Source organism: Vanessa tameamea, chromosome 26, assembly GCF_037043105.1.
Source record: "Vanessa tameamea isolate UH-Manoa-2023 chromosome 26, ilVanTame1 primary haplotype, whole genome shotgun sequence".
Lineage (NCBI taxonomy): Eukaryota > Metazoa > Arthropoda > Insecta > Lepidoptera > Nymphalidae > Vanessa > Vanessa tameamea.
Window position 1 is genome coordinate 571721 of NC_087334.1, and position 25082 is coordinate 596802.

Genomic DNA, 25082 nt, shown 5'->3' on the forward strand with positions numbered 1-25082 from the left:
TGATCCAATATCTGGCTGTGACTCTCGCATCTTGGAATGCACGTAAAGCTCGGACTCCAGTCCCATCTTATCAAGAGAGTTACGAAGAGAGAGTACATTTGTATGTTGTGTGTGTGCACGCGAGTACTATAAGGTGTCCTGTACAGTTGGTTATTCCTTAAGATTGGCCTCGGTAACCGAAACCAGTCAGGTGGACATCACAGGGCCAGATTTAGGGGAGAGTAACAGGTATGAGCTATCTAAGTCCTCTACAAAAAGGGAGCCTTAAAAATATAATCGTGGGTTTACGTGATGTGGTTTATTTTTATCTAAAAGTAATACTATATTAATGAGAAATACGTTCCGGTTAAAAAAAATAGTAGGAGTAATTGAAAATATATAAATAAAAAGATTTATTCGCTTAGTTCAAAAAGTATTCGGGACCGCCATTTTGTTTTTATACAAGACTTCTAAGTCATGAAATGCCATACACACACACAAACACAAACGTTATTCGTTAAAATATGAGCTCAGATATTTATTCGTTTATGATTTATACAAATAAAATAATTATTTTAAATGCAATTCGTTTCGTGACACTTGATTTATATTTAGTGCAAGCATAAATTTCTCAATGGTATTTAAAGTCACTGTCAATATTAATGCAAATTACCTTTAAAATACTTTCGAGTAGAATTTAAATAGATTTTAATATATTGTGCGAGCGATACGAGAGAAATTCTAAAATATATACATAGAAATCTTATGGAACTGTCTTTAGGTAAACATTTAACAGTTGTTCGATGATTTTCATACTGCATACATAAATATATTTGTAGTTATAAGATTATCCATTACATATTTAAAACGCATGGACATAGCGGTTTATATTGTCTAATGACTGAAAAACTGTGAACGTTGTAAGACATTCTGTAGTAGGTATATTTATTATCAGCATTGCATCCGTGCGAAGCTGGGGCGGGTCGCTAGGAAGTTTATAAATTAAATAAAAGCTTTAATCTCGTTTTTGTCTGTGAAGGTTGTTGACAGAAATAATATTAAACCAGACATACATACTTTTGCACCGGTCTGGTCTGTTTTTTTGTATTAACTAGGAAATGTTTAATTATATTGCATTTATTTTATTTACAAGATTATATATATGATAAAAAGGCAGGATATATACATATATATAACATACATATATAATTGTATTTAACTAACATTTCGAACCGGTGGTAGCTTTACTTAATATCGTTTGTTAAATGACGATTCAAAAGAGCTTGTAAGAGCTTACTGGAATAAAGTATACATATTTTGATTTTGTTTTTTTTTTTTAATTTAATATATCCGATATTAATTTTCAATATGAATATCAAAGTCCGTTTAAGATTATTAACTCGTGTTCCGTATAAAATTTCGAAACGCCACATAATAGAAATGCCGAAGGTTCTGCAGGGATATCTTAAAACTGTGATCTATGCATACTATTCCAGTTCTAGTCGCGGCCTTTTCATTGCCGAACCTGTGGTATTCTTTAGGGGCCATTAATTTATTACGTAAGACTATTTTCGCTTGTTTTTTACACGCCCCCGCCATTATAAGATAAAATAAGAATAGCCCGACCCCCTCCCCCCTGTTTAATATTTATTACGTAAGAATCTAAAGGAAAAAATGAATATACGTTAGGTTTATTTTAAAGTTTATGTTTCAAAGAATCAATTTTTTTAAATTAATTAACTTTGTGCATTTTTTTGATCTTACATAAGAACTATCGAGACTCCTTTCCACCCCCTTGTAAGAAAACATAAGACATGGTTGACCCCCCTAAATCGTCTTACGTAATAAATGAATGGCCCCTTACTTTGACTCTTAATAAGTACTAGTGTACTTCTGTTAAATAAAGAACTCTGAAATTTGTCTTTTTTTTGTAACTAATGCAAAACAATAAGAAATATATATAATTGTCTAGTATTGTCAAATTGTGTGTGGTATAGAATTCGATAACAGCTTCAACGCTTTTAATAGAGAACCGAGAGGGCAATTAAAAAATTAAATATTTAAACCTCTCAAAAATTGTATATCTTTTTTTTATTGAAATTAGAACTTTTTTGAATTTGAATTAATTATAAATTGCATAGAGACAAATAATCGGTGTTACGAATATATCAATTAACAAAAAATAGTACATTTTTTTATATCTAGAAATCTAGATATCATTATAGAATATTAATATTCATACAATTTATTAATATTTGAAAGCACGTCAGAAATCTTTATTAATATCTATACTTCTGTAATAATAATAATCAGTATATATTTAAATAATACAATATACTTAACAGTGATAAACTATAATATAACTATCTCTATCAAAGAATAACTTTATATAGGTAACTGAGTTACATACGATTGATAGCCGAACGAAGCTTTAGACGCGCGAAACTAATAAAAACTAACCTATAGTTCAAACTGTCAACCCCAATTTTACTCCTTCAAGGGGTGAAACAAAGAAACTACATCCTTCCCTGGGGTTCATACTATGTCCATACGACATTTAATCTAACTAGGTTCATCGGTTTAAGCGTGAAGTGGTAATAGAATTACTTTCGCTTTTATAATAAAACATAAACATAACATAATCAGCCTGTAAATTTCCCACTGCTGGGCTAAGGCCTCCTCTCCCGTTGAGGAGAAGGTATGGAGCATATTCCACCACGCTGCTCCAATGCGGGTTGGTGGAATACACATGTGGCAGAATTTCGTTGAAATTAGACACATGCAGGTTTCCTCACGATGTTTTCCTTGTTTTACGAGGTGAATTATAAACACAAATTAAGCACACGAAAATTCAGTGGTGCCTGCCTGGGTTTGAACCCGAAATCATCGGTTAAGATGCACGCGTTCTAACCACTGGGCCATCTGATCTTTTGTATAAATATTTATATTTATACAATAGATCAGATTTTCCGGTTCTACTTAGTCTTCAGGTGTTTCGTTCCGAACCGGCGGTAATTTTTTAATGATCAATAAACAAGTATGATATTTGAATAAAGATTCTAGCTTTAATTTACTATAACAAAAAATGGTATATATTTTAATTATAGCTCATAATTATATGTTAGATAATTAAAAACGCTCTTAAAATAAATAAAACATATTATTTAATTCAAAAATGATAAAACTTTGTCTAGATTATTGTGCGTTCATCAAGAAATATCTAGATACGCGCGTTGGATTGTTTCGAAGTATTTCAATTTCGTAATAAGAACAACTCGATTCTCCCGCCAAAATGGACTGACATTTCACTTAAACTAACACCATAAGTAAAAACTACAGAACTTCTTAAATATAGTTTTCATTCGTACCTACTATTAGATATTTCACAAAATTGAATATAAAATTATTTTAATAATAAAAATAACAAGAAAAATGTGCGTTCAAAAATTACCTTTTAATTGTATTTCACAAAATATCGAAAAAAAAAACGCCCACTACTCACAACACTATTTAAAAAAAATAACTGTTTTTATATTACACGTACGCGCCAGAGTACGACAACCCGTTAACTGATACGCGCAATGAACGTACGATGCTGTACGCAATTCGCGAACACGAGTAGCTAGTGACGTCCTCACTGTCGATATATATGCGTTTATCGATATTGATTTAGCCTTTACCCGTATGTTTACTGTGATTTAATAAATGTATTACATATTATCAAATCAAGGATTATTTGTTGAGGCAATGAGCTAATTTTGAAATTCAAATATTTTCCTGTTACCGATTTTCCTTTTTTTTTCAAAATATATCGGTATCTCAAAGTGCTTCGATATTTCTTCTATTTGTAAAAAAGTTAACACGATTGACGACTTTTTGATACGTCGTTAAGGTCAATGCACTATGAGGGTCAAGTTTAAAGTGTTGTGTTACCGTGCATGTAACACTATTGTATTGCACAACAGACTAAATCCAATACTTACGATTAACTATATTTTTTTTAAATTCGGAATGATTTGCACAAAGTTCAACGAAATTAAAAAAAAAATGAAAAAGACGCGCGCACTCGCGTAAAATGTTGCCGAATTTCGATTTCTACTCTGTAATTGCCTGTAACAATTTATATACAAAGTACATACGTAATGAACTTTTTTTTTGACAGATATATCTTGTCAAGAACAGAGATTTGATTGCATTTCTGTTATCAATGTCACTGTTTCTGTTGTAACAATAACGATAACGGTGTAAACAAATTGTTGATCTTGATATAATTAATTCTGTCTTCTTAAAATAAATAACGATGGAAATTTTGTTTGTTTTATTAAAAATAACTTTGTTAAGACAATTATCAAAAAAGTGTAATATTTAAAAATAGAAAAACTTTAAAAGGAAAATAGAAATTATTTCTATTAATTTATTGGTTTTCTATTTACATTAATTATATTATTTCTTATTTTTTAATTTAACATTTAATTTTTTTTTTATTAGTCAAAAAGCCAAAGACGTAACGAACTACGCATATCAGTAACAATTTGCACGAAAATCGCTCTGTAAATACTTGTCACAAGGAAAAGTCATTATTTCTGCAAATTTGGAATAGAATCAAATAAATGTTACATCCTAAAGTAAACCTACAGTTAGATAACCGGAATCTCAATTTAAATGCAAACAATTATGTCAAGAGTTTTCAACAACACATACAATTATTAGATTCGTAACCGACTTAAAAAATGGAGGGAGTTTTACGAATGGATATTTATTTTTTATAACACTGGTAGGTGGACGGGCAAATGAGTCTGATGGTGAGTGATCACCACCGCCCATTAACAAGAGCGCTGTAAGAAATATTAATCATTCCTTACATCGCAAATGCGCCATAAACCAGATGTTGTATCTCTTGTGTCCGTAGTTATACCCTTGAAACCGGAACGCAAAAATATAAAGTATTATTGTTTACCCAGACGGGCTTGCCAACAAAACAAAGCCCTACCAACGCACGAAGAAAAAACTACAAATAGGTATTTACACTTAATATTTTTTCCAGTACTTTAATTGATGATTTTGATTTCAGGCAGAACACAACAAAAAGAAAATAATAGCTTTTTTTTTAAATTGAATTGATGTATTTTTATAAAGTATTTTATTATTATGATATTTCAAAGTAGATTTTATTTCATTTTCACGTTCAATGTAACTTAACTTCCGAATCTTGTATAAAAAGTATTTTCCTCATCTTGAATAAAAAAAATGAGAAAGGTAAAATGCTTAGTTTTTTCGAAGTTAAAAAAACATATAATAAAGAGCCATTTTGTTCAATAGCAATTAAAATAAGCAAGGTTTTAATTTGAACAATACATTTACACGTATGTGAACTGAATCGTAACAAAATTTCCACTAACTCGAGAGACTGAGGAATCTAGGATTTACAAATAAAATTTGAATGATATATGTATATAGTCCATTTAGATTTGGCATCGTACGTTGTTATTGTACTTCTTGAAGGCAGTTTAAAAATCGAATTGTGTCTTTTATCGTTTTATTGTTTTTTTTTTTTTAATTATTATTGTTTAGGCTTGACCACAATCATACTGAAAGCTAATAAATAAATAACAAAAACAGTATGATTTATTAGTATGTATATTAGGAACTTCAATTGAATAATTGATTTCTTCTGAACATTTATTACATGACTAGGCACTGCGAGGCATGATACTTGAAAGGTTGCCACTTTTCATTTTGAATAAAAATGTCATATATAAAATTATAAAAGTATGGTTAACTGTTTGATTTAATTTATCAAGAACCCATCAAATGACTTTGTATTTTAAAATATAATGCAAAATTAATTTATAACTAAATTATATTTAAAAGAATTAAAAGAAATAATTGAAAAACGTCATAATGTCTACTCGTTAAAATATCTTCAAAGTAACATTATGTTCGAGCTTGTATAACCAGTTTTGTTGTGCCCTAAGACATGGTGTTGCCAGTATTCTCTTTAAAACAAAAATACATTTTTAAGATTTGTATAATATCAAAACAAAAATGATTTGTTGGAAACATTGAAAACACACATAAGCTCGTATGTTTCAATTCTAACCTTTTTACTTATCAATTACAAGGTAATTTTGTTTTCCTCTAAAAATAAATAATGCACTTAATTATCAACATATCGATATTGATGTCGCATCACTATATAACCCAATAGTGTTTAAAGTGCAGTGTCGTCATATAGTTTTGGCTTTCCCTGACCTCTAATTACTCGCTAAAATCGGGACGTCACTACGCACGTAACAATTTGATAGTGTTGATGAATATTCAATTCTGCGTATTTAATTTTGACAATAAATATCGTTTTATATATTTTAAGAAGTAATACAAACTCATATAACGCGAAAGTAAGTTCGTTTCTTTGTTAAGTTTTCACGTCTTAACTAAACAATCGTTGAATTTTGTTGTCGCGTTGTCAGGGGGACAGAAAATGACGCTATAGTTGAGAATAATTCAAATCGATAACAATTTTCTATGTTAATAATGTGTTTCATTTTTTAATCCTTCCTTGAATTGATTAAATTAAATTTAAAACGGTAATTAATTTACGATATATATATTTGGATATTCTCTCTGAGGATAAACGTTATTAATAAATACACAAACATGACATTTACTAAGTTGTGTATGGATAACAACGACACTTTCGAGGAATTTTAGTTTAGGTATAATGTCCTCCTGACCGATTTTGGTCAAAACGATCATTTTCAAGACTTTACCAAAATTATCTAGACATACTCATAATATGTATACTTATGGTACTTTTTGACTTTCAGATAAGATATATTCAATTTGTGTTGCAATGTTGCAAAAATGAACTCAGTTTCTTGCCAGTTGCCTTCGGTAGAATCTACATTCTAAATCGGTGGTAGCTTTACATGATCTAAAACGATTCCAAAGTGCTCGTAAAACTATATAATTGATTTGCAGGCCGGATTTAGGGGAGGGCAACCGGGGTAACTGCCCTGGGGCTCCACATGAAAGGAGGACGAAGATCACAACGAAATAACAAATAATAATCTAGACACAGTCCAATAATAATAATCTTACTAATTACTGTTTTAAAAGTTACCGGTACTAGTAAATATTTATATAGCTTACTAATTGAAATTAAAATATTCAAATTAATATATAATCAAATCAGGGTCTCCACGCCGCTGTTGCTCTATGGTCTCTCTTTTGTGGCCCCAGGGCCTCCAGACCTTTAAATCGGACTCTGTTGATTTTTTATAATATAATTATATCGTTGTACAAAGTAGGCATCGTATTTTTTACCAATAAAATATTTTAAAACAGCAATACTTGGTATTTTTGTGTTTATACCAAATACATTTTTAACCATTTGTTACATCATTCACTCGCCACCAACTTGTGGAACTGAGGCATTATATTTGTGCCTGTAGTTACATTGGCTCACTAACCCTTCAAAACAGAACAACAATAGTTTAATTAAAATACCTCACGATGTATAATAAGTAAATTGTTATTATTAAAAATAAGAATATGTTGCTAGTTTTACGAATGTAGTCAATATTGCAATACTGTGTGTGGTCGTTAGTTCAGTCCCAATTGTTTAAAAGTGACAAATGCAATACAAACCTACACATTTGATTGTATGAAATGATATAAATATCGAATCATCATTCAAAAGTATTGCATTAAGGTTTCACCGAGAACAACTGACATGATAATAATTAAATAATTACTAATTTATTTACTAATGATCAATTTATTAATTATACACGCGTGTACATAACGTTTTAGGTATTTTGTGATAATTAAATCAATTGAGGTCTCGTGATAACCGAACAGTGGTGTGATCCACAGGCTTATATACATTCTGATAAAACTTAAATATATTATTTTGTGTGTGTAATGTAAATGTGTTTTCTTAAAGTATTTTTTAAGCATGAAATAAATATATTGCCACTTTCCTTCAACCAGTTGGGGGCAAAGTACGTGTCATACTTACGACCGAAATAAATGATCTATCTAATTCGAAATCATTCGATTTGAGATCGAATATGAAATCCGAATATGTAGCAAAGTGTGCCATGAAATGGACGAATAGATTTTACAATCTCTTCACGTAGACGATCATTTGAATCGATTTTATTCGATCAATTGCTAAATCGATAAATCACAAAGCGTTTGTCGATATTATTTGTAGTGAATTAGTATTCAAGTATTGGCGTTTGGAAATTTGAATTGGAGAGAACGACCATGCTCCAGTGCTGGATAGACATGTGGATGAATTTTGTAAAACACAATACACGGTTTTCTTTACCGCCGAGCACGAAATAGATTATAAACATGACACATGAAAATAATTCGTACTTTCCGGGGTCTGAACTCACAATCATCGGTTAAAATTTACCACTAGATAATCACGACCATAACAGAGAATCTAGAACTCTCTAAATTTTACTAAAATGTTTATATCGATTACTCCTTTAACAGTTTCAAGGGTACATATACAACAAAATACATCTGTTTTCATTTACACGACGAACGACGCCCACTTTCAATGATAATAAAACGAACAGTCACATCGATTGATTGGTCGAAGTAATTTGTAAAAGATGTTTGTTTTCGTCGCTCTGATACACGTGAGCGCTTACAAATATGATCATATCAAACTTCCCGAAGTTTACTTTTATTCTACTTTCAATTGAAACACTTAGCTTATATATTGATACTAACAGATTCACCCGCTTTAAGCATCCCTTTTCCATCCCTGTGAGCCTGATATTAAACAGCTTATAACCTTTCTGAAATGGTTTATCAAATCCATAAAGGTTTTTCAAATCTGAGGGCCAGTTCCAGAGATAAGCGCGCTCTAACAATCAAACTCTTAAGCCTATATTAGTACTGATATAATCACACAGATTGCTTGTCAGTCAGTTCATTCAACTGGTCAATATGTTAATTGACTTACCTATTTTTCTGTAAGTCATATAACATATTGAAACTTGACTTGTTTTTTTACGACATTTGTTATAATTGCATCTACAGTCAGATCATTTCACCACCAGATGTTAAGTGGTCACCGCCTACAGACATTGACGCTGTCAGAAATATTAGACATTCCTTACAACGCCAATGCTCCACCAACTTTGGGAACTAAGGAACTTGGGATGTTATGTAATTACACTGGCTCACCTTTCAAACCCGAACACAACTGTACAAAACGTTACTGTTTGGCGTTGGTGTTTGATAAGTGGGTAGTAGTACCTACCCAGACGGGCTTAGAATAAAAATATAACATGTGCCTTTTCGATTTCGACGTACGTAAAAACCATCACACTTATAAACTACTGTAACAAGAGGAGTGAAGCAAATTGAACAAATTGGCGTAGAATTAACACTTGAATAAATTTTATAATATTATCGGGAGAAAATGACGTTATAAATATCAGTATAAGTTTTAAATTTGGAAGTAAAATTAAAATATATACAATTATACATATATAATTAGTGAAGTGGAACAGTATTGTATTATAAATCTATACATATAATAAAATTGGAGTGTCTGTTTATAATATTGAAATAATCGCTTTTTACTAAATGCATATGTATGTATACACGGTAAGTATACCAAAATATCATTTATTTCAATATTTGTCTGTCTGTTTGTTCCGGTTTATCTATGGAACGGCTGGATCAATTTTGTCAGGACTTTCACTGGCAGATAGCTGATGGAATAAGGAGTAACTTAGGCAACAATAACTTTTTTGTTGAATTCAAACGCGCACGAAGTAACGGGCACATCTAGTAAAGATATATCAAGAATTCTTTGTAATGTATTATACAGCAGAACGATAAGCCAATCTCATGTAATACGTAAATCTAATATTTATTTACTCCTTCGATTGAAATACACACAAACAGACACTCACAATCATTACAGAACCCATCTCAATACGTTCATATGTGATCTATAGTTAAAACGTTCGCTGCGGCATCATTTTTTTATTTTTCCATTCCTGCGGTACGGGGCTTATTAGACCCCGTAACGTTTAAGAAACTAAAACTTGATGTGATGTGATGCTGTAATGTGATCGAATTTTATTTCTTCAGTGCGGTACATGGTCGAGGAGACCCCGTATTAAGTAGGTACACCATAGCATTCTGTTTTCAATAGGCATCATATAAATATATTTATCTCTGTCCTACAATATATCAAATAGACGTTACGGCCTCCGCACGACAGAGAGGTCTATGATTTTCTTAGCCGCACCGTAAGGAAGATGCATACGAGGCACGTTAGACCTCGATCTGCATTGAACGTGTAACAGTCTTGGAAAATTTATAGCAAAGACTCTTTGAAAGTAAAACTATCGTTATCAAACGGGATTTCCATTTAAAAATAAATTATTTATTCAATTTAAGAGCTGGTTTATTTGAATTGATTCATATTTATTGCGTTTGCGTCTTATCTTGTATTCGTTGTAGAATATTAATAGCTTGTTACTGTATGACGAAAATGCGTACGATGTGAAAAGAATCGTCGAAATATAAACAGAACTCGGAGTTCATCTTAATAAAACAAATGAGTGATGAAATTTGTCGTACGCAAATGTTTTGTTTCGTCGGCGTATCTTCGCGTGTCGTTGTATTGTTTTATAATAATTATATATAAAATAAATAAACAAGCTGTTCTTTGGTTATTTACTTAGCGTAAGTTTTTGTTGTGATATTTTTATAAGCACGAACGGATTTAGATGTAGTATTAAAGCTGAAGAGTTTGTTTGTTTGTTTGTTTGATTGAACGCGTTATTCTCAATAAGTACTGGTACGATTTGTATAATTCTTTCAGTATTAGACAGGCAATTTATCGAGGATATAGGCTGTATCGTAATATAACCGAGCGACGTCGGGATGAGCTAGTTTTCTTAATAAAATTAAACAATATATAATATATTATGTTACATATATTTTAAATTTATCGTCGGAATTGGAATGATTTGTTTTAGATATTTTTTGTGGAGACCCCGGAGTAGTTGATCTCTAATCTCTTGCCGTTAGAAAAGGGGTCCCGAGATGTACTTTGCCTAGGGGTCTCGTCATGGATAATCATTTTAGATAATCCTTTAGGAATTAGTTTCCTTAAATGGAATAGTGGAATGGTAATGGTCGGCATCATATCCAAATATTAGGTCGAATAAGAAAGACCATCCTTGAAGTGTCGTTGCTTTAACATCATCTTGTAGTAAATTATATGTTACTGGCTACTGCCCACGGCTTCGCTTGCGTTTTAAGGGTTACTCGTCAGGAGTTAGCATAGCAAAGTAGCCTATATTCTTCCTTGGAGTTTAAGCTTGCTTCATACCAAAGTTCATCAAAATCGATTCAGTGAAACAGCAAGAAACAGACCGACAGAGTTTCGCATTTATAATATTAATATAGATAAAGATGTTCGCGGGAGGTCATCAGACAGAAAACATTTTATACAAATAGTTCACGTTTTATTTTCTAATCAATACGGGGTTAAAAGTGAAATAATTAAGAGATAAATATAATATTAACCTCTGCGCCCAGTGGATAGAACACGCAGGTCTTAAATGAAACCAGTAAAGTTCCAATCCTATTAGACTTAAAACGCTAAATTTGTTTTTGTGGTGAAGGAAGACTTGTGTTTCCAGCAACCTGTTATGGCACAAGTGAAACAATCTCCAAATCCATCTCACAAACGGGAGAGCAGGTGTTTGCCCAGCTGTGGGAATTGCATTTGTCATATTAAATGAGAAATACTCAAAAATATAATTTATCAAATCAGGTCACAGCTATGATTATACATTTGTATGTAAAAAAGGAAGTTCGATTTAATAAGGTGTTTTTGTTCGATGTCAGCTAAAAAGAAATTCTTCTAAGGAGGTCATGACCCTCGCTATCTGCGCCTGCGCACGTTCGATAAAATAAACATGAGAAACATGACAAATGACTGTAAACTTTTAAAAATGTAAATACGTATAACCGATTGTGTATTTAGTTACGACAAAATATCTTATATTGATAATTTATCAATATTTGTTAATTTTATGATTTATTGTATGCTAGTTATAATATAATATATTAACATTATGATACAAAAAAAAAATCATTTAATATAGAGATAAAATTGAAATTGAGTCGTATTGTTATATTATTTTTTGACAGATGTTTGACATTTAGCCCATTGATCTAAAATTTTGCACATTCTTTTTTGGTATATCTATATGTATGTGCTTTTTTGTCTGTTTGTATGAAAATATGACCAATTTTTTGGAATCCGTTGATCCTTTCGTCCGTGTGTAACATCATTCGTTTCGTTTTCCTGCAATCTGTGGCTGAGATTTCGTGAAAAGGAAGCGTGTTGTATTAACTTGGTGCAAGCCCGTCTGGGTAGGTACCACTCATCGTATATTTTACCGTCAAGCAGCGATACTGAGTATTATTGTGTTCCGGCTTGAAGGATGAGTGCCCTCACTCATCTTCTTCGCATTTTGTTCCTCAGGTTGGTGGCGCATTGGCGATGTAAGCCAGTAGATATTGGACGACATCACATACATTACTCTGATCCCAATGTAAGTAGCTAAAGCACTTGTGTTATGGAAAATCAGAAGTAACGACGGTACCACAAACACTCAGACCCAAGACAACACAGAAAACTAATGAACTTTTTCTACATTGACTCGGCCGGGAATTGAACCCGGGACCTCGGAGTGGCGTACCCATGAAAACCGGTGTACACACTCTTCGACCACGGAGGTTGTCAAACCTCAGGTGACCCATTTTACAGTCCTCTAACCAAAGCTATAAATATAAAATAATATAGAAACTGGAAGCCGGAAACGATTTTATGTCAAAATTCGACCACTCGGCGAATAATTGTATATGTTACTATATTATATCAAAATGAAGTGCAATTACTTTAATACGGTTACTGGAACATACCAGCAGGTGATAAATAACAAAAGCTTATAAAAAGTTACATTGAAAGTTGTAAACGGACCAGAGATATAAAAACAATAAACTGACATAAAAACATGTTTTAAAGTTACCTAATCTAAAAAGTATCATAATAAAATCACACCATCACAAGTTCGAGGTCAGAAACGTCAAAATAATATTTTTTATTCATTAGAACTATTAAAAAAATAGTCATTAGGTCTTACGCAATGTTTTAAACAATTGACCAATGAGACAGAGCGAAACAGGACATGCGCGGCATAACGGAGTTTCAAGAACGTCAAAGCTTTACTAACTTAACCTTAAACCTCATTTTCCAACGGTACTATTTTGGCGCTTCAGCTTTTCTTCTTATCAACTGACGCTATATAAGTTCATACATAATCAGCCTGTAAATTTCCCACTGCTGGACTAAGGCCTCCTCTCCCGTTGAGGAGAAGGTATGGAGCATATTCCACCACGCTGCTCCAATGCGGGTTGGTGGAATACACATGTGGCAGAATTTCATTGAAATTAGACACATGCAGGTTTTCTCACGATGTTTTCCTTCACCGCCGAGCACGAGATGAATTATAAACAAATTAAGCACATGTAAATTCAGTGGTGCCTGCCTGGGTTTGAACCCGAAATCATCGGTTAAGATGCACGCGTTCTAACCACTGGGCCATCTCGGTCTATAAGTTCATAGCATTTAGATTTTCCCTGCATAGCGGCCAAATTACTTTGTTACTTCTTTTCTATGACATGTAACACCCCATCGGATTGCCTTCACTGTTGTTTGGAAGATCGGTTGTAAAGAGGAGTTGTGATGCAGCAGAGAAATTATGCTAACAATATTCCCTCTATTAAACACGGTAACAATTTATATATACGGTAGCTATTTTTGATTATAATTTATATATGTGTTCGTCTGTTTATATATCTACAAACAATCCTTAAGTGAAGAAACACTACGGTCAAAATATAAAAGATATAGTTGTATAGTTTTTATAAACTATACTATATATAATATATATATAATCAGCCTGTAAATTTCCCACTGCTGGGCTAAGGCCTCCTCTCCCGTTGAGGAGAAGGTATGGAGCATATTCCACCACGGTGCTCCAATGCGGGTTGGTGGAATACACATGTGGCAGAATTTCATTGAAATTAGACACATGCAGGTTTCCTCACGATGTTTTCCTTCACCGCCGAGCACGAGATGAATTATAAACATAAATTAAGCACATGAAAATTCAGTGGTGCCTGTCTGGGTTTGAACCCGAAATCATCGGTTAAGATGCACGCGTTCTAACCACTGGGCCATTCATTTCGTCTGTTTGTATATCTACAAATAATCCTTAAGTAAAGAAACACTACGGTCAAAATATAAAAGATATAGTTGTATAGTTTTTATGAACTATACTAAGCCTGTTTCAATTATATCAACTAACTATAACAAGTTTTGAAATGCGGGTGACCAAAGCCCAAAGTTTGTATTAAAAGTCAAAGTCAAAAATCTTTATTCAATACAGAAGTGACTACGCTTGCTTATTGATTGTCAAAAATCTACCACCGGTTCGGAATTTAACACCTCGGACCTGAGGAGAACCGGCGAAAGAAACTCAGCGGAATATATATAATTTTTTTTTTTTAATTTTCATGTTACATGTAGAAAATAAACATTTTTTTGTAATTTCAGCCTGGAGGCGATCATCTCATTCCCAAGGTGCAGTCAACTAAAAAGTCATTAGTGTTGTAATATCCTTTAGCACACAAACGCTCTTTAACGATTCTTTTGAATTTGATAATTGAGTAATTTTGAAAAATCTTGAAACAAATATACTGCTCATATCTGTCTCAATCAATGATTAAGTCTGCTCTAATTTTCCAAGTAGATATATAAACAAGGTTAATTCACTGAAAAGTCATAGATTATAATCGATACCTACAAGATAACGATGATTTCATGAACATAAGATGTTTCAATTCCATGGCGAGGCCAGTTTGATGTCGCCAACGCATAGATACGCGCAAATGTATCTAGTAATATAGACTTAAATTAAAATACTAATGATTAATCTTTGCACAGAAATAATGGTGATATAACGCAAGATATTCAGACATGGTCAATATAAAAAACAAGTGAACTTCTACGCCGTGAGTTTACACAAACATATCATTTATATTCTCATAGTTAGAGTCTTATTTCAACTACAGTAATATTGGTCGCTTATTACTAGAGCAATGAAAAGCCGTGCTTTCTGAGGCACGGAAGTGTACTGGTAACGTCCATACTCCAGTTAAAAACGGGCTTAAAATTCAAGTTATTGTCATCATTGTATCATTCGCTACAGAAATGTAAATAATTACGTTTTATTCCGTCCCAATGTTGACTTATTTGTGATATACCTATTTTAATTTATCGGGAGCTAAAATGATCCAGTGGATAAAACATAGATCTTGACCGTTGCGGGTTTCAATTTGAGAAACATGGGTATCCAAAAACGCGCCTTTGAGTAACGTGGTCAAATAAGCTTCACCTTATCCCTAACATAAAAGGTGCCGCTCCATACCCAGAAGAGGGGACTAAGGGTTAATATACATTCTCTAATACATACAAACCTAATGGCTATCATGAAACTATAATTGTCTTGTGAAATATACATGGCAATAACGTCATCAATAAATGTTGCAGAAGCTAATTCTTTAAGTCGTAATAAACAAAAAGGTTTTACTTGTTAATTTTTCAACGGTACGATGACATTTGACATTTGAAGTTTTTAGAACGCCGGTTCTTCTCTCGCTCAGGGTGTTTCCTTTTCCGAACCGGTGGTAGTGTTTAATTTGACTATCAATAAGTAAGTGTAATGCTTCTATATTGAATAAAGGAATTTGAGTTGGAGTTTGAGTTTAGAAATAAATTTATAAAATCGAGCGGAAAATGTCATTTGAAGTATTAAGGTGATGAATATTTGACGACCTCCGTGGTCGAGTAGTGTGTACACCGGTTTTCATGGGTACACCACTCCGAGGTCCCGGGTTCGATTCCCGGCCGAGTCGATGTAGAAAAAGTTCATTAGTTTTCTATGTTGTCTTGGGTCAGGGTGTTTGTGGTACCGTCGTTACTTCTGATTTTCCATAACACATGTGCTTTAGCTACTTACATTGGGATCAGAGTAATGTATGTGATGTTGTCCAATATTTATATTTATTTATTTATTTATGATGTCTTCATGTTCGATGTCGACCAAGCTTCGAGTACTCGAGTGAGATTGGCCAGATGATTTTTCGACGAAAGAATCAACATATTTTTTATGGACCCGACTCGGAGTTTGGACCTGAACCTTGTGATCTGCAACCTCATGTGCTAGACACAACACTGGACAATCATATTTATCAAGATATTTCATGATGACGAAACAATCGATTTGAACGACAATAATATCGGAACAATTAAAAAATATATTATTATTATATTATATATTAATAAATTTCCTTTACGGATGATAAGTCTGACAATGATTCGATTCGTCAGATGACTCAATTTATACCGGTTACGGAAAATGATATCCGACCAAAAATATTTTCATGTAAGCTGTTGCCAAGAACGAGACCATATGATTCGTACTGTCAAAATGTTGCCAAGCTTCTAACTCTACACGCCCAAACTCTAGAAGGCTTTACTTCACAAGCTCTACACCTTAGTTAAATGTGTGACCATTTTGATACGCATACGCATATTCACACAGGCGTAAGGTGAACAATTTATCCACTGTTAATTAGTTATCTGTTATACCATAGTTATCTATCTAAATTCAAGTTTCAAAAAACGATTCGAGAAAAGGTAGATGCCCTTGCACCACACTTGGCTTGGCTTGCCCGTTTTGCACCGTGCCCACAGATTACAATTACGTGACGTACATTACAAAAAATTAAGTAATAAATAATTGCTAAGACAATTAACATATACATACGTTAAATTAAAAAATAACCAGTTTCCGCTACCGGCTTCGCCCGCGTAGGGTTGTCAATCAAATGTTCTTTATGAAAACATGCGATTTAAAATGTAAACTAAATATATTTTTACGTTTACATATAAAATCCGGTTATTTTTTATACATTTTATTTCTTGTTCGTATTGCAATGTATGTATTATGGATAGGAATTAACTAAATGTCAATGTCTTTATGCTATGTGGAAAAGATTAAAGTAAGCGTCATTATCTACACACACACACACACTACGAAGCTTTATAAGCTGGTATGTGTAATGTTTGTGTGCTTGTTGGCTTTTAAATGCGCCTAGCATTAGAATATCCCGCTGAGTTTCTTTCGCCGGTTCTCCTCAGGTCCGAGGTGTTAAATTCCGAACCGGTGGTAGATTTTTGACTATCAATAAGCAAGTGTAAACACTTCTATATTGAATAAAGATTTTTGACTTTGACTTTGACTAGCATCCAATATAGGGCTGTCTAGGTGTCTAGCTGTAGTTTTACCTATTAATAAATTTAAATCTCATGTCGAAAAACAAAACAAATATTGCTTTTAAGTATAGAACAAAGTAGCTCCCTAAGCTTAAAAGAGCGCATAGACACGCTTAGATCTTTTAAAAAATTAGATTGAAATGATGAAAGAAAAAAATAGATTTAAATTTATTAAATCTAATTTTTTCTTCTGATTTATAAAAACGATAAAACACTCGTTATTTATCAATATTAAAACAATAATTATACAAAAAAAAAATGCGTGACGTAAAACGATATTATTTCAATATATTTTTTCCACAAAAATGCCTTAAAAACAAAAAAAATATATCATTATAAAACTTGTATTGCAGATTATTTTACAAACATTACCATTTGCTTTGGTCTCGTGTATGATAACAACTACAAACTGTTTAACAACTAGGAACTTATTGCAAAGCGACCAAATAAAAATAACCACAAAGGACGCTGGTGGAAATTTGTATTCGAACATGAATGAATTCGGACTAAAGTTCGTTTTTTAAATTTCAAACAAAATTAATTTAAAACAGTACAATGTTAATAAAAGTAAAATACAAATTAAAAATAAAATTAATAAACAGTAACAGTTCACATTTTGTAATTTAGCCTAATTAAAGTTCTTGCTCGAAGTGGCTTCCCCTATTGCGTAAGTTGTGACGTAACTAATCAAATTATTCCGCATCATATTGGATGCATTTGTAATTCTTATTTTGTGGTATTGTGCAGACGATGGCGAGACGTCGTTATCTAGGGATTTCATGTGATCCCAGGCAGAAAAACGGGGAATATAATTTTTCCTAGCCGGAAAATCGTCAATCGGAAAGTTGTATATAGATCTTTATTGTGCCCGCGTGAAGCCGGTGCGGGTAGCTAGTGCTCGGTACTAACAAAAGACAATATAAACCATAAGAAATGTTAACATTCATTGATTTTTATGCAGGGTATATAATAATTGTATTAAATTTTCTTTTTTTTTTATTTAATCTTTTTATGGTCGTGGCTGGTAAAGCCTGTCCGGTTTATAAGGTTTCGTCAGTATAACAATAAGTGTTACGCAGTCGCACGCTTCACTTCTGGCGCAAATGATATAATTCCAAATATTATATAAATTTTAAAAAAGGAACTCTGTATTTTATTGAATACATCTCTTTATAACATAAGATAATATAGCCTTTAAATATTCCACTGCTTGGATAATGCCTGCACTCCTTTCAAAGGGAAGGATAGGTTTTCGAACTGACTACCCCAATACGAATTGGGAGATACACAGGTTTATCAGGGTGTTTTAAACAGACCACACATTAAGCAAATGGTAAAACAGCGCTGCTTGTCCGAGAAACCACAATGTTCGAAAGATATTCACGTGATCTAACTGGTCCATCTCGCGTTTAAATATGGCGAGTTGTTAGCCTTTATATTCTCCGGTCTGGCAATCCTACACTTAATGATTCACGCAATTTAGAGTCAGGTTAGAGTTTCGTTGCCAAGCGAGTTACATGAAAGTCATTTAGTATTTACTGGAGACATTTTGTATGAACACAATTGTATGATATATTTCGTCATACATATAATCGTGATAAACTCTGATGTAACTTTTATTATGAATGACTTTACGATATTTCTTACGCGCTGTGTTAAATATAAAAAGCCGATATGATACAATGGTTAGAACGCGTGCATCTTAGCCGATGATTATGAATTCAAACCAAGGCAAGCATCACTGAATTTTCATGTGTTTAATTTGTGTGGGAACCTGCATTCTTCTCAAAGGGGGAGGATGCCATTGCCCAGTAGTCCCACTACTGGGCAATGGCCACTATTTACAGGCTGTTTCTTTACTTTACTTTGTGGTAAATATGTTTAAATATATAATAGTTTTACTCTTTTACAAAAATAAATTCTATGGAGTAGACATTAGTGACTAGCTTAAAAGACTACAGCGAGACGCATTTTGACAAATTAGTTAGTTTTTCGGTCAAGAATATCTTAGTACTACTATTAAGAAATTTCACAGCATCTACTCTACTGTACATCGAAGTTACCTATGTATGATTTATCTGTCAAATATCAAGAGTGCATATACGGAAACACGAAGCTACTTCAAATACTGTTTTTTAAATACTATTAATATTTTAGTGACGGACATCTGTGATTTGTTTTGTTGCTTATTTAGTTTTATATATTGCATAGACAGTGTATTAGAGAATTTGTACCAAATTTGAAGTCTCTTTCTAGTAGAAAGTTTCTACCTTTCTCTCTTATTTAATTTGTTGAATACGAGCTTTTTTTTAACTTGCAATGTTTGTTTGTTTGTTTCTTTTGAAGTGAATTAGAACTACTGCCTCTTATCCAACGGAGTTGAAATTTTTAAATGACAATCCATTTTTATGATAAGCGTGACCGCTTGACTACAAATGAAGAAACTCCTCAACAGTTAACAGCATTGTCACGAAATTTAGTGTACTTACAAGAAGGATTGTTTTTTAAATGGTTTTCTTACAATCAATCAATATTTTTATTATAAATTCGCTTATCTTTTGCAATTTATTTCCTTTAATAATTGTATTTATATAATATCAGTATCCATTATCGGTGAAGCTCTAACAATGTTTCTTATCTCATACATTGTAATAAACCATTTGTTTCCAAAATAAATAATTCGACTTGACAATCGTTGCCAGCATCATTTCATCAGTAATTAAATATTGCATTGTAATTATACAGGTACTGTATAGCACTGAATAATTCCTTATTATTTATGTATTATGTCACGTGGTCGATAGACACAAGAAGTAATAATTGATAAGGCGAGTCAACTACCGCTGATACAAAGTCCAACGCTTTGTTCTGACGGACAGACAAACTGGGACAGCTGATAATGAAAAATAAATTATTGACAGTTCGTAAGGGTTTGTAGTGTTTAGTTTTGAGTGGTTGGTACCTAGCACAAATACTTACCACCACTTCTAAAGAAATGTCAAAATGTTATTGTTGCAATCGGTTTTATTCGACCGCCAATTTCGCAGCGAACAATTTATTTGGCACAAAATTTTCAATCAGTGATATCTTCTATAGATATTATCCTTTAAGGTAATTCTTTTCGATATGTTAGACAAAAAGTTTAATAACTTGGCTAAAATGCATGACGTAAATACAATTTATATAATATACACCTGTAGCCCCTACATACAGACAAACAAATTTAACCTTTTTTAATATTAGTATTGATGTATCCATTAACTATGTTTGAGTATGTATGTAATGGTTATAACGATGATTTTATAAGTATTTTAGCTTACCAATTACAAAAGGGTCTTACCCCCCCTTTTTATTATTGCGTATAATTGTATTTACAGCAGGTAGATTTATTTCTTCTGAATTGTCAATTTTGGGATCCACAATTTCTTTAACTCCTTTAAAACTTTCAGGTACACCCATGGATGGGAATCGGTTTCGATGGGAATTGCGGTCTTCAGCATTAATGACGTCACCATTCCCAACATAGCTTTACATAGAAGTAATATAGGAATATCAGAACGAGACAGTATTAGAATTATTAAAAAAAAAAAACAACAGTCAAACAAGGAAGTATTAGCTACGGTTTATTTTCGTTACAATAAAATTAACAATAAAATTAAAAAAATTGACATGGCGTCTGATGGCTACAGATACACAATATTCGTTTAATGTAAAAACCGTGACATTTAAAAAAACAACCGAACAGGAACTGTCTATCTATGTATTTATATAATTGGATAGCTATTATGAATCTGTGGAATCAATTAAAACAAAAAACTGCATTCGGCTGTTTGGGTGGAACTCACTATTGAATGATTAATAAGTCTTCGTTTGATTACCTATTTTGCTACAATACTATTACAAAAAAGCGAAAAATACTTAGAAAATTATTCGGCTAAGGTCGTGGTGCGTTGGCAAGAGGGCCCCTGTACCCTGAGAACCCCTAGGGTTTAGAAGCCCACGAGGGTGTGCCTGCCGTCCTGAAAAGACGGATCGGGTACCGCTGGTGAACCCCCCATCATGAGGGGGAAACGCGTAAAGGTATTTTTCTAGAAAAAAAGGGTCGTGATTCGTTGGCGTACGTAGAACACATTACCAAAGTTACATCATATTCGGATGTCAAGTATTACATAGGAAAAAAAAACATACTTGTATTTATTGAGATGATTATGTATTACTCATTAAATTAAGCATATAAATGACGCAGATGAAAAACGAACACAAACAACAAATTCCAACATCCACGTGTTCAAACACACACACAATGATGTGACTCATGAGTTAGATGTCAAAGAAAAAAATAATTACCTACATAAAATATGTAATACGTATTAATTACTATCCATTTATCTTATTTATGATCATATAGCTTATTATATAGCTTACACGCGAGTTCATTGGCGTGACAAAATTCATTACATATAGTAATGTGACCATACGTCCTGTTTTCCGTGGGGTAATCCCGCTTCGAAGCTGTTGTCCGCTAAAAAATCCAAAAATGTACTTTTCAGATGTAAATATATGTAAAAACTTATTTTAAATAGATTAGCAGCTTTTATGAAGAAAATGAATGGTAAGGTTATGCTCTATATCTTCATGTAAGTTTTCACATCATTCATCGTCATTTAGTATAAGAGTACCAAAAAAATAACTACAGAGGACCATTCAAAATAAGTGTCGTGATGCTGTCTTGAATTAAAAACATACAATACATCCAAAAACTAAATCAAAATAATATAAATATATAACAAAGGCGCTGTGATAAGTCTGTGGATATTTGTTTTAAAAAAACTACCCCAGTAGTTAGTACAATAATACAAATAATTTGCATTCATTTTTCACCAAGCACTTCATACTTAGAATACAAAATAATTTACAGAACAACAAAACGTAATCTATACTAATATTATAAATACGAGAGTCTGTGTCTGTTTGTCTATTGCTCTTTCACATTCATATCATTCAATTTGTTACAAAGCGAGCCTTAACTCCAAGGCTAGGCTAACAAACTCATGGTCTGTTTTTCACAAGAGCGAAGCGGCTGCCGAACTAGTATTTCATATAAGTGACAAAACACTTCCATGGAAAAACCAGTTAGATATTTTACTGATAATATTGAGATTTATGCAAGGATGTTTTTATTTACTGTCGTGTTACTGTATTTACAATACTACGAGAATTATAACGACGTATCAGAATAACACGCACATTTGTTTATATTGTGCGATCGTCAATTATACGATCTCGACGCATTGTTGTTTTTGCGAAACGACTTGTGTGACAAACATCGCGTAATTGGCTGTCATTATGTCTGTATATATATAATATAAGAGCCGAGATGGCCCAGTGGTTAGAATGCGTGCATCTTAACCGATGATTTCGGGTTCAAAGCCAGGTAGGAACCACTGAATTTTCATGTGCTTAATTTGTGTTTATAATTCATCTCGTGCTCGGCGGTGAAGGAAAACATCGTGAGGAAACCTGCATTTATCTAATTTCAACGAAATTCTGCCACATGTGTATTCCACCAACCCGCATTGGAGCAGCGTGGTGGAATATGCTCGAAACCTTCTCCTCAAAGGGAGAGGAGGCCTTAGCCCAGCAGTGACAAATTTACAGGCTGCTAATGTAAAAAAAATATGTCTGTATATATGTCGCAGTCATCTGGTTGAATCTGCTGTTTGATTGTACTCGTATGACTAGCGCGTTCATTGAATGACGATATTTAATTGAATGACTAGGGCCGAACATTGATTGAACAACCGTCACTCAACGTCCAACTAGTTAGCGGATTGTAACATAGCCCTTTGAACAGAGCGGACGTAAAACAGTCAGATGATTGTAATTTAGTTCATTTTCTTCCTATTGTTCATGTTAATTTTTTAACCTAACCTAACCAAACACTACAAAATCAGCTATATCCCATTCAACGACTATACTAAATGCCATTCAGTCAAGACGTTGAACGTTGCATTAAACAACTTGACGAGTTGTCCTTTAGTCATACAATTAAATGTCATCATTCAATGAACGCGCAAGTCAAACAATCAAGATTCAATCACATGACTGCGACATATACATTACAATGTGACTTGTGGTATGTGTAAATTTCACTTGGTTGTTAGGACTTTGTGCAAGGTCGTCTTTTATCGTCAAACAGTAATTCTTAGTATTGTTTTCTGGTTTGAAGGGTGAGTGAGCCAGTATAATTACAGTCTTAAGGTTGCGCATTGACTATGTAAGAGATGGCTAATAATTCTAAGAGTGCCATTGGGTGGTGGTGACCACTTACCATCAGATAAAAAAGTCCAGTAGATTATTTATACAGTAGAATTAGCCAGTAACTATCATCTCTGAGGGAGGAAATTAATCCACCACGCTGCTCCAATGCGGGTCCCAGACTTTCGTGAGACATGTGCATTATGCAGGTTTGCTCGAGATGTTTTCCTTGACCACCAAACACGAAATGAATTGAAATGAAAACAAATTTAAGCGTACGGAAACGCATTGGTCTTGACCGAGTTTGAACCCCAAAATCGGCCAAGATTCACGTGTTCTATAATCTATTTGTACAGATAAAATAGACAATTGTTATTATATTTCAAAACATGACATAATTGTTTTGATACTTATATTAAACGTAAAAAATATGTTTATGGTTTAATTAACTCCAAGGTCGCACCTTCGAATCCGGGTAACCAGCATGTGTTCATTGTGTAAATTTAATTCATCTTTAGGCAGTTAGAAACAAATAATGAAATGGGAATTCTGACGAAACGGCGTTTTAAAATAAGTTTCATAATTATCTTCTTTATGTAATGAAGGCTTTTGCGCTGTGCCGCCAATCAATCATCCTCCGTGGTGGAGCAATGTGTACACCGGTTTTCATGGGTACGCTCCGAGGTTCTGGGTTCGATTCCCGGCTGAGTCGATGTAGAAAAAGTTCATTAGTTTTCTATGTTGTCTTGAGTCTGGGTGTTTGTGGTGCCGGCGTTACTTCTGATTTCCATAACACAAGTGCTTTAGCTACTTACATTGGGATCAGAGTAATGTATGTGATGTTGTTCAATATATATATAATATATATATAATCAAATCAAAACCAAGATTTTATATAGAATTTGTGAATCTTCATGTTACAGTATTAATTGAACCGCTAAGTTATTTTTTTTTTGTTTAAAACCTAGTTAGACTGACGGACAAATGGGCCAACACAACAAATTCACAAGAAACTAAAAGCACATAATATGTTTAGAATATGTGACAAGTGTGATACCTGGAAGGACCTGCACAAAGCCCTGCCATCAAATAAATTAGTCTGATATTGACTTTTAATACAGACTCTTGGTTTGGGACCAAAAACCTAGCCACTACACCAACGAGGCAGCCAAGCTCATCTTGATTGATAACTTAACAAGTTACTATAGTATTAGCAGTATTATTAGTCAGACAGCTGCTAAACTTATTTATTCACCAGCAACATGTCTGCTAAAATAATAAAAGCTCGACCAAACAAATCCTGTATCTATGAACAGACTCTGACTCAGCATGTACTGCGGAAAATTATTTCAAGGCTCGCCGTTCAATCAGGGCCCCA

At 33.1% G+C, this 25082-nt stretch overlaps 2 protein-coding genes across 3 annotated transcripts in view; one reads left to right on the forward strand and one right to left on the reverse strand.

The window, feature by feature from the left end:
* Window positions 1-25082, forward strand: part of LOC113404947 (glycine receptor subunit alpha-2-like) — a 220310-nt gene that overhangs the window by 57610 nt on the left and 137618 nt on the right. The gene's annotated exons all lie outside the window — the stretch shown is intronic.
* LOC113404837 (facilitated trehalose transporter Tret1-2 homolog) overlaps window positions 1-25082 on the reverse strand; it is a 62809-nt gene that overhangs the window by 22257 nt on the left and 15470 nt on the right. The window contains exon 1 of one of the 2 annotated variants that reach the window (XM_026645900.2): window positions 3431-3599. The exons of the other annotated variant lie outside the window; for it this stretch is intronic. The gene's annotated coding sequence lies outside the window, so the exon portion shown is untranslated. Of the gene's footprint in view, window positions 1-3430; window positions 3600-25082 lie in introns of those variants that run through there. 2 annotated transcript variants of the gene reach the window in all.